Source organism: Rhinopithecus bieti, unplaced genomic scaffold (genome assembly GCF_001698545.2).
Source record: "Rhinopithecus bieti isolate Rb0 unplaced genomic scaffold, ASM169854v2 scaffold_35903, whole genome shotgun sequence".
NCBI lineage: Eukaryota > Metazoa > Chordata > Mammalia > Primates > Cercopithecidae > Rhinopithecus > Rhinopithecus bieti.
Window position 1 is genome coordinate 1,798,567 of NW_016815549.1, and position 15,193 is coordinate 1,813,759.

Sequence of the window (15,193 nt, forward strand, 5' to 3'; positions counted from 1 at the left end):
GATGGCAATCATTTCAAAAGTCAGGAAACAACAGGTCCCTGGAGAGATGGTGGAGAAGTGGAAACACTTTACACTTGTTAGTGGATTGGTAAAGCTAGTTCAAACCATTATGGAAAGACAGTATGGCAATTCCTCAAGGATCTAGACTAGAAGTACCATATGACCCAGCCCATTCCATTACTGGGTATATAACGCCAAAGATTATAAATCATGCGCTATAGAAGACATGCACATGTATGTTCATTGTGGCACTATTCACAATAGCAAAGCCAAACACCGCATGTTCTCACTCATAGGTGGGAACTGAACAACGAGATCACTTGGACAGGGGAAGGGGAACATCACACACTGGGGCCTATTATGGGGAGGAGGGAAGGGGGAGGGATGGCATTGGGAGTTATACCTGATGTAAATGACGAGTTGATGGGTGCTGACAAGCTGATGGGTGCAGCACACCAACATGGCACAAGTATACACATGTAACAAACCTGCATGTTTTGCACATGTACTCTAGAACTTAAAGTATAATAACAAAAATAAATAAATAAATAAATGAAATTAAAAAATTAAATTAAAAAAAAACTAAGTCTTAAGTGAAATTGTCTCTGTATTCTCTGCCAGAAATTATCCTACATATCTTAATTCCTCAAAACTGTCAGAATAGAGAATGTGTAAGCAAACAAAATAAATGAAGAAATGGAGCAACATTTCCAACAGACTACTTCTTTGTGTTTGAATTTGTCTTAGATTTTTTTTAACTTAGTAGATAACTAGAACACATACTGTCTCAAAAATTCACCATGAATAAGTAGATAGTGTTTTCTATTCTATTTTACTATAAGACAATAGGATATTTATCTTATTTATAATCCATCTGACACATTTTAAACCCAGTTGGCTCTTAAAAATTATTTGTGACTGCTGCTAATCCTTCACCTTTCTCTCTCATGTTTCTTTTTATCTTTAGAGAAAAGACATTTTTCAAAAGTTACTTCTAAAGCATCAAAGAGCAGTGTTGTTGCCATATACAATACTCTTTCCATCAGACATTTTGAATTGCTTTGGTAACCTAGCAATTTGCATTCACTCCCTTTGGGTAGCATTCAGACTCCACTAAGGCATCTTCCACAGCAGGCTTATTGCTTTCTCAAACCTATGGAATCTGGTATGAAGGCAACTTCCGACAACAGGCCTTCCACCCAACCACAACTTCTGGTCCCAGTAACATCCTGCTGTAATTCTTACATTCATCACAAGATGACTTGATGGTTATCATTGCTAACTTTCCGGAGAAATGGTAAGAGCAGAAATGTTTAGAAGATTTGGCATTTAAATCTCTATAAAATTGTCCAGTTAAAACAATTATTAAAAAAAAAACCTCCCCCCAAAAAAAGTTTTTCTTCATTCTGATTAAAGATATAATGGAACACCTTGTAAAATCTACTTCCCCAAAGAAAAGTAGTCTGTCAAGTTCTGTGTAAGTAGCTGGATGTATGTATAGTGATGAATACTTGCTTTTACTCAGTTCATTTTTTAGAGAAGAAAAATAGCTGTAAATTTAACTGAGGCTACTAAATACTAATACAAATGATGAAAGGGCAGTGCGTTAGAGAGGAAGTCCCCTAAGTTGAGATGCTCAGGATCCCTGGGAAACCTGGGATCACTTTGTACAGAATAAGTTTTGATTTGTTGATAATTTGGGAATTAGAGTATTAGATTCAAATCCGTCTCAATAGAAGTGAAAGCTTAGGAAGTTACTGCAATCTCTCTCTGAGACTCAAGTTTTCACACCTGTAAATGAAAATAATTATAGTGGCTACCACAGAGGATTGCTGTAAGGAATAAATAAATTATTCTATGTAATGTATTTATCAACATGCCTGATACATATTTGGTTCTCCTTAGTGTTAGTTAATTCTTTATATTTATTCAAAAAATGTCTACTGTTCTACTTTCATGTTGTAATCCTTTCTAGATATTACAAATTGAACAGTTTTGCACTCAAGGAGTCTCCAATCTAATACAAAAGATAACTTCACAGACAAGTCATTTAAATGAGCAGGACCTATAGCGGCAAGCCCTGGAGGCTGTATTTGTTTTCTACAATCTTGCTGTTTTGATTGCGTGATTGTACCAGGTGTTGATATTCGATTCAGAGTGAACCAGTCAGTTTATGGCTTTAGGGAATCTTGAATTGACATTCAAAAATGAAAACTGGCCTCTGATTATTACCTGAATTGAGGACAAGCATAGTCAGAAATTATGGGATTCATGATCAGCTAATTCCAAAATGAATTAGAGAAATTTGATAAGGTGGGGTGAAAAAGACTGAGTACAGTTGCTTTGCTTTCTGTAAGTTTTCCAATTTCTGGTTCCATTTCTTTGTAAAAGCAAAATGTAATTGCTGTTTGTGGGTTAAATTTAAAACTCTGTATCTTAATCATTTTTTTTCAGTTTGTATGATTTAATTTCTATTACTTAAAACCAAAGTGTTTTAACTAAGACACATGATTTGATGTGAGGGAGTGAACTAATATTTAAAGATCTGGAAATCAAGTCCAATCTGATGTAAGATTTGTTGTTAATCATAAAAAGAGAAGCTGTAGAAAGAGAAAACTGAAAACTGAATCAAAACTGAGTAGCAAAGTTAGTGCATGCCTGGGACCCAAACTAAATTGTGTTGAATGTATTATTGCTTCCTCAGCAGACTTTTATTCTCAACCATTTCCTTATGAAAATCTAAGCTATGAAACTGTGGAACTTCTAATAATAGTAGTGGTCAAAGTTCATTGATACTATAACTTGCAAATAATATTTGTTAGTAAAATGGTAAAAATCCCTGCCTCAAAATTGTGTGCCCCAGTAATGCCCTGAGTCATGTTCTAATGTATTTTCTACATGGAATACAGTAGTGAATATATAGTAATTGCTTATTAAAATTTATATTTTGCATAATTAATATATACTGGGTTCCTGGAAAATGTTTTTGAAACCATAAGGTAATATTTTATACTAATGATATATATTAATGAACCCACATAAAATATGTAAATTACCTTCTGCTAATTCTACAGTGATTAAAGTCACTTGTTTGGGATTCTAATTTTACTTAATTAAAAAATTATAAACATGAAAAATATGTAGATTATTTTGAGACTTAAAGAGGAGCTTTCCTCAGTAGTAAAACCAATTTTATGCAAATGCATCCTTAATTCTAATTTGTATGTGTTGCTAGATATCAGAAATATTTACTTCTCATATTGGGGCTTAATTTCTGAAAAATTTAAGAAACCATTCCAAAGGAAGAGAGGTCCAAATTTAGTCCTCTAGGTCTAAGTTGAATGAGATAACAAAATTTTGCCTAAAATCTTACAAATTTAGAAAAAATGTCAAATGCTTTACCATATAAGAATTTCTTTTCCAGGAAAAGGTTTTCTGCTTTTAGAAATAATATATATATATATCTCACATTTACTTTATCCAGTCTGTCATTGATGGGCATTTGGGTTGGTTCCAAGCCTTTGCTATTGTGAACAGTGCTGCAATAAACAAATGAGTGCTTGTGTCTTTATAGTAGAATGGCTTATAATTCTTTGGGTATATTCCCAGTAATGGATTGCTGGGTCAAATGATATTTCTGGTTCTAAATCCTTGAGGAATCACCACAGTGTCTTCCACAATGGTTGAACTAACTTACACTCTCACCAACAGTGTAAAAGCATCCCTATTTCCAGCACATATACACCATGGAATACTATGCAGTAATGAAAAAGGATGAGTTCATGTCCTTTACAGGGACATTGATGAAGCTGGAAACCATCATTCTCAGCAAACTAACACAGGAATAGAAAACCAAACACCACATGTTCTCACTCATAAGTGGGAATTGAACAATGAGAGCACATGAACACAGGGAGGGGAACATCACACACTGGGGCCTGTTGGGGAATGGGGGGCTAGGGGAGGGATAGTATTAGGAGAAATACCTAATGTAGATGACAGGTTGATGGGTACAGTAAACCATCATGGCATGTGTATACCTATGTATCAAACCTGCATGTTCTGCACAGGTATCCCAGAACTTAAATTATATATATATATGAAATATATTATAATATATTTACTTACAAATATACCACATTTTATTTAAAGTCCTTACATGGAATTTTGCATCAGACCAAATGGAGAAACAAAAATTGTATTTGCAGTCCCGTATGAAACAACTTAAGAAGCAGGCATAATATGTAAAACAACAGTTTTCAGATGTTAGAAATCAGACAATGCCAGAAAATTATACATGAGAGAGATGAAATGATAAGGTAAGTCAAATGACTGTCTCAGCAGTTCCACAGGGCCACAGAACAGACGGGGAACCTAAGTACAGCCCGATGTTCTTTCTGAGTTGAAGAATTGAAGTTGAGAGTTCAGGAGCATGGTATTAGTAAAGAGAGAGAGAGAGAGAGAGAGAGAGAGAGAGAGAGAGAAATGCAGAGGATCCTCTTTGAATATCTAGCTGAGTATGGATCAGTACATGCATTTGAGAAAAGTACTCAAAGCTAGAAAAAGGATTATTTAAAAGAAGTAGGGGAAACAATTGATAGTTATTACATAAGGCCAGGAATAGTTTGTGTTTGTTTTTTTGTTTTTGTTTTTGTTTTTTCTTTTACTTTAGGTTCTGGGATACATGTGCTGAACATGCAGGTTTGTTACATAGGTATACATGTGCCATGGTGATTTGCTGTACCTATCAACCCATCATCTAAGTTTTAAGCCCCACATGCATTAGGTATTTGTCCTAATGCTCTCCCTCTGCCTTCCCCCAATCCCCAGGCAGGACACAGTGTGTGGTGCTCCCCTCCCTGTGTCCATGTGTTCTCATTGTTCAACTCTCACTTGTGAGTGAGAACATGTAGTGTTTGGTTTTCTGTTCCTGTGTTAGTTTGCTGAGGATGATGGTTTCCAGCTTCATCCATGTCCCTGCAAAGGACATGAACTGATTTTTTTAATGGCTGCATAGTATTCCACGGTGTATATGTGCCACATTTTCTTTACGCAGTCTATCATTGATGGGTATTTGGCTTGGTTCCAAGTCTTTGCTATTGTAAATAGTGCTGTAATAGACATACGAGTGCATGTCTCTTTACAGTAGAATGATATATAATCCTTCTACTGAAGGATATCAGATATTGAAGATCAACTTACTAAAATAAAATGCGAAGGTAAGATTAGAGAAAACAGTATAAAAAGGAATGAACAAAGCCTCCATGAAATATGGGACTGTGTGAAAAGACCAAACCTACCATTGTTTGGGGTCCCTGAAAGTGACAGGGAGAATGGAACCAAATTGGAAAACACACTTCAGGATATTACCGAGGAGAACTTCCTCAACCTAGCAAGATGGGCCAACATTCAAATTTAGGAAATGCAGAGAACACCACTAAGATACTCCTTGAGAAGAGCAACTCCAAGACACATTATCACCAAATTCTCCAATGTTGAAATGAAGGAAAAAACATTAAGAACAGCCGGAGAGAAAGGTCAGGTTACCTGCAAAGCAAAGCTCATTAGACTAACAGCAGATCTCTCTTCAGAAACCCTACAAGCCAGAAGAGAGTAGGGACCAATATTCAACATTCTTAAAGAAAAGAATTTTCAACCCAGAGTTTCATATCCAGCCAAACTAAGTTTCATAAGTGAAGGAAAAATAAAATTCTTTGTAGACAAGCAAATGCTGAGGGATTTGTCACCACCAGGCCTGCCTTACAAGAGCTCCTAAAGGAATCACTAAATATGGAAAGGAAAAACCAGTACCAGCCACTGCAAAAACATACCAAAATATAAAGACCAACATCACTGTGAAGAAACTATATCAATTAAGGTGCAAAATAACCAGCTAGCATCATGAGGACAGGATCAATTTCACACATAACAATATTAACCTTAAATGTAAATGGGCTAAATACCCCAATTAAAAGACACAGACTGCCATATTGGATAAAGAGTCAAGACCCATTGGTGTCTTGATGTATTCAAGAGACACATCTCATGTGCAAAGACACACATAGGCTCAAAATAAAGGGATGGAGGACTATTTACCAAGCAAATGGGGAAAAAAAAAAGCAGGGGGTTGTAATCCTGGTCTCTGATACGATAGGCTTTAAACCAACAAAATTAAAACAAAACAAAACAAAACAAAAAGCAAAACAGAACAAAACCAAAGAAGGCATTTCATAATGGTAAAGGGAGCAATGCAACAAAAAGAGCTAACTATCCTAAATATATATGCACCGAATACAGGATCACCCAGATTCATAAAGCAAGTTCTTAGAGACCTACGAAGAGACTTAGACTCCCACACAATATTAATGGGGGACTCTAACACCCCACTGTCAATATTAGACAGATCAATGAGATAGAAAATTAACAAGGATATTCAGGACTTGAACTCAGTTCTGGATGAAACTGACCTAATAGACATCTACAGGACTCTCTATCCCAAATCAATAGAATATACATTCTTCTCAGTACCACATAGCACTTATTCTAAAATCAACCACATAATTGGAAATAAAACACTCCTCAGCAAATGCAAAATAACTGAAATCACAACAAACAGTCTCTCAGACCACACTGCAATCAAATTAGAACTCAGGATTAAGAAATTCACTCAAAACCACACAACTACATGGAAATTGAACAACCTGCTCCTGAATGTCCATTAGGTAAATAGTGAAATTAAGGCAGAAATAATGAAGTTCTTTGAAACCAATGGGAACAAAGAGACAATGTACCAGACTCTCTGGGATACATCTAAAGCAGTGTTGAGAGGGAAATTTATAGCACTAAATGCCATATCAGAAAGTAGTTTGCATTTCCACCAGTCAGAATTTGCAAAAAAACCCTCACATTTCAAGAGATTTTGTTCAAAGTATACAGAAGTGTATTGTCTCAGTAGCTGGAAAAAAAAGCCATCAACTGAATGCTGCTTTGATCCAGAATAACAAGCTTAAAGCAGTCCTCAAAAATATCAAGCAGTTACCAATTAACAGATTCTTCACATCGCATCACATCAATTCATTCACTCATGTATTTCTATATATGAAATCCAAAGATATCCAGCACCCAAAAGAGAAATATTTGCAATGTCTAGCACATCGTCAAAAACTACAAGGCATTCAACAAAGCAGAAAATATGACTCATAATGAAAATAAAAATTAATCAAAACTAACAATAGAAATTACAAAGATGACTGAATTAGTGGACAAAGACAATAATACAATCATTTAGCTATGTTTCGTAGATTCAAAAAGATAAACAAAAGATTAAACATATTAAGTCGGAATAATATATTTAAAAATACCCAAATGAAAACCTAGATATAGAAACTATAATGTTTCTATATTGCTGAAAAGTATGTGTATACTGAATGGGATTAATAGCACATTAGAACCTGAAGAAGAAAAATTAGTGAACTTGAAAACATAGCAATAGATACTATGAACAGGAAAGTACAGAGCAACATAATAATACACAAGTAACATGGTACACCTGCATATGGAGTGCCCAAAGGTGGAGGGGGGAAGTCAGAAAAATATATAAATAAAAGACTGGGTAAAATAATTCCAATTTTCACGTAAACTAGAAGTCTGCACATCCAAGAAGTTTAATAAGAGCAAAACATGAAGAAAAATTCATCCAGACATATTGTAATCAAATTTCTGAAAAGGAGACATAAAAGGAAATTTTTTTTTTGTCCAAGGAAGAAAAAAATGACAACAGTCTTTTGGTGGAAAGTTATGCAAGGAGGCTACCATGGAGTAACATCTTCAAAGAACTGAAAAACAAATTGCCAACCTAGAATTCCACACCCATAAAAATATATTTCAAGAATGAGGGTGAAATGAGGACAAGATAGTATGGTATTTTTACTAGAAAAATAAACCAATAAAATAGAATGGAGAGTATAGAAACAAATACATACATCTACAACTGACCATTAAAGAATGTCAGAGTCTTACGTGGTTGCCCAGGCTGGAGTGTAGTGGTGGGATCTCGACTCACTGAAACCTCTGCCTCCAGGGTTCAAGTAATTCTTATACTCAGTCCCCCAATTAGCAGGGATTACAGGCGTGTGCCACCACACCCAGCTAATTTTTGTATTTTCAGTAGAGACAGGGTTTCACCATGTTGGCCAGGTTGGTCTTGAACTCCTGTCCTCAAGAGATCTGCCCACTTTGGCCTCCCAAAGTTCTGGGATTTGTAAGGCCACTGCACCCAGCCTTATTTCAGATCCTTGACTGAGAAACTTGTGTATCCATACAATGGAATACTGCTCAGCAATCAAAACTATTGATAATACAACAACATAGATAACACTCTAGTGTATATCTATGACATCAAGAAGTTATTTAACTCAAGATTTCATGAATCCAATAGAGATTACTTAGAAATTATTGAGCCTACTTTTTGTGGGGGAAGTAGGCATTTTACCAAACAGGTTCACTAACAGAGAGGAAAATGGATTTCCACCGACTCACCAACACTAGTCTATTAGCAGTGGCTGCCTGAACATTGTATGGAGAAGAAATCTGAAATTAAGATTGGGTTCAACATGAAAGAATATGATTCTTTATTATCAGTATCTAAACTAGCTCAGCACATGGAGTGAAGTTTCATATGGTGTACATTTGCCATTTTTGGACTAGATTGTAAAAGATGAAGGGATTTGGATAAGAATTATTGATTCGTTATTTTATTAGTTTGTTATGGCTGCCATAACAAAACACCACAGACTGGGGGGCTTAAACAACAGAAATTTGTTTCTTCCCAGTTCTGGAGGCTAGAAGTCCAAGATCAAGGTGTCAGCAGGTTTGGTTTCTCCTGAGAGTACTTTCCTTGGTTTGCAGGTGTTCATCTTCTCCCTGTGTCTGTGTCTGTACTGCCTGGATTAGTCCTCTTATTTTATAAGGGTACCCATCATATTGAATTAGGGACCACCTATATGTCCTTTTTACCTTAATTACCTCTTTAAAGACCATGCCTCCAAACATAGTCACATTCTGAGCTTCTGGAAGTTCGGACTTCAACATATAAAATTTGATGAGCTATAATTCAGTTCTTACCAGAGATTCAGATACAAATTTTTGATTCCTCCTTAAGGAACTGATAGAAATTCTCAATTCAGGGAATTATCTTCAGTCTGAATTGTTTTTCTTCCAGGTTCTCTTTATTATTTTTTTAATGTAATGACTGTCACCATTTTCCTGTCAAGGTTTGTACTAGAACAAAATGTTCTTTCATAAGATACCTTAGTAGTTCTTGAAGAAAATTATTAATCTTAGCTTATATATTTGCCATTTTCTACAATACTTTTTTTTCTTTTTTTTTTGAGACGGAGTCTCGCTCTGCCGCCCAGGCTGGAGTGCAGTGGCCGTATCTCAGCTCACTGAAAGCTCCGCCTCCCGGGTTCACGCCATTCTCCTGCCTCAGCCTCCCAAGTAGCTGGGACTACAGGCGCCCGCCACGTCGCCTGGCTAGTTTTTTGTATTTTAGTAGAGACGGGGTTTCACCATGTTAGCCAGGATGGTCTCGATCTCCTGACCTCGTGATCCGCCCGTCTCGGCCTCCCAAAGTGCTGGGATTACAGGCTTGAGCCACCACGCCCGGCCAATACTTTTTTTTCTATATTTTTGTCTTCCTGGCATTTGATCTCTCCTCCTGTGCTGTGTGAATTCACCACTGTATAAGTCTTGGTCTTGGTGAGAGGTGAGCCATTTTAATTGCCTAAATGGTTACATAATCTTCATTCCAAACTCTCTTATAGCACAGGAACATGCAACTGATCTAGGTTAAACCAACCAAATGCTATAGGTATTCAGACAGAAGCCAGTGACAGATAGAAGCAGACATGGACATTGTGATGGTGGTTGCAGTAGACGTAGCAGTATGCTTTCAAAAGCAGCTATTACCATGGCTCCAGTGGAAATGTCCAGTATCCAGCACTGGCCTTTGTGAAAGTGGCAGTTATAATACATACTGTGGCTCCCAGTGGCCAAAGGCAGCAATAGCAGCAATATCTCTACCAGACTTGTCTGTGCTGTGATTCTGGCTGAGGTTCTTATTGCTGCTATCTTCCTTTGCTTCTGCACAATATTAAAAGCCTATTTCTCCAGCTTTGTCAGAAATACTGTGAAAAATCTAATATATTTTAAATAAATGCTTTTTCTGCTTAAATAAGTCACAATCATTTCCTCTTCTTTGTAGTCAAGATCATTGACTAACAAATGTATGAAAAGCCTTCATTATTAATGAAACTAGGTAAGTTTTTGACCAAGGCAATCAGGCAAGACAAAAAAATAAAGGGCATCCAAATAAGAAGAAAGGAATTCAGGTTATCCCTCTTTGCAGATGATATGACTCTAGAAAATCCCATAGTCTCAGCCCAAAAGCTCCTTGAGATGATAAACAACTTCAGTAAAGTTTCAGGATACAAAATCAATGTACAAAAATCATGAGCATTCCTCTACACCAACGTCAGCAAGCCAAGAGCCAAATCAGGAACACAATTTCATTCACAATTGCCACAAAAAGACTAAAATACCAAGAATACAGATAACCAGGGAGGTGAAAGATGTCTACAACAAGAATTACAAAACACTGCTCAAATAAATTAGAGAGGAGAAAACAAATGGAAAACATTTCCTGTTCATGGATAGGAAGAATCAATATCAGCAAAATGGCCATACTGTCCAAAGCAACTTATAGATTCAATGCTATTCATATCAAACTATCAATAATATTCTTCATAGAACTAGAAAAAACTATTTTAAAACTCATATGGAATAAAGAAAGAGCCCAAATAGCCAAGGTAATTCTAAGCAAAAAGAACAAAACTGGAAACATTATGTTACCCAGCTTTAAATTATACTACAGGGCCATAGTAACCAGAACAGCATGGTACTGGTACAAAAACAGACACACAGACCAATGAAACAGAATAAAGAGCCCAGAAATTATGCCACACACCTATGACCATGTGATCTTCAACAAAGCTGAAAAAACAAGCAATGGGGAAAGGACTCCCTATACAATATATGGTGCTGGGAGAACTGGCTAGTCATATGCAGAAAATTGAAACTGGACCCCTTCCTTACGATTTATACAAAAATAAATTCAAGATGGATTAAAGACTTAACTGTAAAACCCAAAACTATTAAAAACTTTGGAAGACAACCTAGGCAATACCTTTCTCGACATTGAAACTGGTGAAGATTTCATAATGAAGATGACAAAAGCAATCACAACAAAAGCAAAAATTGACAATTTAATCAGTTGATTAGTTGATCTAACTAAAGAGCTTCTGCACAGCAAAATAAATGATCAACAATGTAAATAGATAATTTATAGAATTGGAAAAATATTTACAAACTACGTGTCTAACAAAGGTCTAATATCCAGTACCTATAAGGAACTTAAACAAATGTACAAGAGAAAAACCAAACAACTCCCTTAAAAAGTGAGCAAAGGACATGAACAGACACTTTGCAAAAGAAGATGTACATGCAGCCAATGAGCATAAGAAAAAAATGTTCAATATCACTGATCGTTAGAGAAATGCAAATCAAAACCACAATGAGATACCGTCTCACACCAATCAGTATAGCTGTAATTAAAAAGTCAAAAATTACAGATGCTGGCAAGGTTGTGGACAACAGGAAACACTTATACACAGTTGGTGGGAGTATAAATTAGTTAAACCATTGTGGAAAACAGTGTGATGATTCCTCAAAGAGCTAAAAACAAAACTACTATTCGACCCAGCAATCTCATTACTGGATGTATGCTCAAAGGTGTATAAATTGTTCTGTCATAAAGACACATGTATGTGTATGTTCACTGCACCACTATTCACAGTAGAAAAACATGGAATCAACCTAAATGACCATCAGTGGTAGACTGTATAAAAAAATGTGGCACATATACACCCTGGAATGCAATACAGCCATTAACAAAAGAACGAAATCATGTTCTTTACAGGAACATGGATAGAACTGGAGGCCATGATTCTTAGCAAACTAACACAGAAATAGAAAACCAAATACAGCATGTTCTCACAAATGGAAGCTAAATGATGAGAACACATGGACAGAAAGAGAACAACACACACTGTGCTCTACTGGAGGGTAGACGATGGGAGGAGGGAGAGGATTAGGAAAAATAACTATTGGATCCTAGGCTTAGTGCCTGAGTGATGAAATAATCTGTACAACAAGCCCCTGTGACAGCAGTTTCCCTGTATAACAAACCTGCACATGTACCCCTAAACCTAAAATAAAAGCTTTAGAAAAAACAGAAACTAGGTAAATTTTTCTTCCCTCTACTTTGCTCTGTAGATGGGAGCTAGCTTTGTTACTTGGTAAACTAGAAAGGATTTTCTATCTCCTTGTTAAGATTTGCTCCTCTATATAAATTCTCTATATATTATACACCATAGTTTCTGCTACAGTACAGCAATGGGACTGACCAATTTTGTGCCTTTTGACTCTAAAAGTCTGAGCTAATAATAGAAAATTCATCTTGAGAAACACAGATATCATAAACCTTTCTTATTACTGCTTCTATTGATGACAAACATATTCCAAATCCAACTACTTATTACATCTCCATTCCAACATCATCTCCATCATTTCCCAAAGATCACAGAATAGCCAAATAATTTTCTGGTTCCTATACTAGTCCATTTTCATGCTGCTGATAAAGACATACTCAAGACTGGGCAATATATAAAATAAAATTTAATGAATGAACTTACAGTTCTACATGGCTAGGGAGGCCTCACAATTATGGTGGAGGGCAAGGAGAAGCAAGTCATATTTTATGGATGGCAATAGGCAAAGAGAAAGCTTGTTCAGGGACACTTCCATTTTTTAAACCATCAGATCTCATGAGGCTTATTTACTATCATGAGAACAGCATGGGAAAGACCTGCCCCCATGATTCAATTACCTCCCACCAGGTCCCTCTCACAACACATGGGAATTCAAGGTTAGATTTGGGTGGGGACACAGCCAAACCATATCATTCTGCCCCTGGCCCCTCCCAAATATCATGTCCTCACATTTTAAGGCCAACCATGCTTTCCCAACATTCCCCCAAAGTCTTAACTCATTTCAGCATTAATTCAAACATCCACAGTCCAAAGTCTCATCTGAGACAAGGCAAGTCCCTTCCACCTATGAGCCTGTAAAATCAAAAGCAAATTATTTACTTCCTAGATACAATGGGGTACAGGCATTGGCTAAATACAGCCATTCCAAATGGGAGAACTTGGCTAAAATGAAGAGGCTACAGGTCCCATGCAAGTTTCAAATTCAATGGGGCAGTCAAATCTTAAAGCTCTAAAATTATCTCCTTTGACTCCATGTCTCACATCCGGGTCACACTGATACAAAAGGTGGGTTCCCATGGTCTTGGGCAGTTCCACCTCTGTGACTTTGCAGGGTACAGCCTCCCTCCCATCTGCTTTCATGGGCTGGTGTTGAGTGTCTGCAGCTTTCCAGGTACACAATGCAAGCTGTTGGTGGATCTACTATTCTGGGGTCTGGAGGATGATGGCTCTCTTCTCACAGCTTCACTAGGTCGTTCCCCAGTAGAGAGACTGTGTGTGAGCTCCAGTCCCACATATTCCTTTCACACTGCCCTAGCAGAGGTTCTCCATGAGAGCCTGCCCCAGAAGCAAACTCCTTCCTGGACATCCAGGCATTTCCATATATCCTCTGAAGTGTAAGAGGAGGTTCCCAAACCCCAATTCTTGACTTCTGTGTTCTTATAGGCTCAACACCACATGGAAGCTGCCAAGGCTTGGTGTTTGCACCCCCTGAATCCATGATGTGAGCTGTACTTTGGTCCCTTTTAGTTACAATTGGAGTAGCTGGGATGCAGAACACCAAGTCCCTAGACTACACACAGCACAGGGACCCTGGGCCTGGTCCACCAAACCACTTTTCTCTCCTAGGGCTCCAGGCCTATGATGGGAGGGGCTGCTGTGAAGACCTCTGGCATGACCTGGAGACATTTTCCCCATTGTCTTGGGGATTAACATCTGGCTCCTGTTTACTTATGCAAATTTCTGCAGCCAGCTTGAATTTCTTCTCAGAAAATGGGATTTTCTTTTATATCACATTGACAGGCTACAAATTTTCTGAACTTTTATGCTCTGCTTCCCTTATAAAACTGAATGCCATCAACAACACCCAAGTTACCTCTTGAATGCTTTGCTGCAAGCAATTTCGTCCACCAGATACCCTAAATCATCTCTCTCAAGTTCAAGATTTCACAAATCTCTTGGGCAAGGACAAAATGCTGACAGTATTTTTGCTAAAACATAACTAGATCCACCTTTTCTCCAGTTCCCAATAAGTTCCTCATCTCCATTTGAGACCACCTCGGCCTGGACCTTATTGTTCATATCACTATCATCATTTTTGTCAAAGCCATTCAACAAGTCTCTAGGAAGTTCCAGACTTTCCCACATTTTCCTGTGTTCTTCTAAGCCCTCCAAACTGTTACAACCTCTCTGGATATTACCCAGTTCCAAAGTCACTTCCACATTTTCTGGTATCTTTTCAGCAATGCTGGTACCAATTTATTAGCCTATTTTCATGCTGCTGATAAAGACATACCCAAGACTGGGCAATTTACAAAAGAAAGAGGCTTAATGGATTTACAGTTCCACATGACTGGGGAGGACTCACAATCATAGCAGAAGGTGAAAGGCATGTCTTACATGGTGACAGATAAGAGAAGGGAGCTTGTGCAGGGAAGCACCCTTTTGTAAAACCATCAGATCTCATGAGACTTATTCACTATAATGAGAAAAACATGGAAAAGACCTGCTCCCATGATTCAGTTACCTCCCACCAGGTCCCTCTCACAATACACAGGAATTCAAGATGAGATCTGGGTGGGGACACAGTCACACCATATCAGTTCCTCTCTTGCCTATCCCACATGTATAGTTTGTCTGGCAAATAATAAACTTTAATAGTATTTCCAGGTAACTTAGAAAAAAATAAATCTAGAATCTTTACTATGGTTTATAAGACTCCATTATTTTGCCCTTGCTTACCTTTCTGATTTAATTTTTTCTTTTTACTTTTCCTTTTCTCTTCTTTTCTTCTCTTTTCCCTTCTC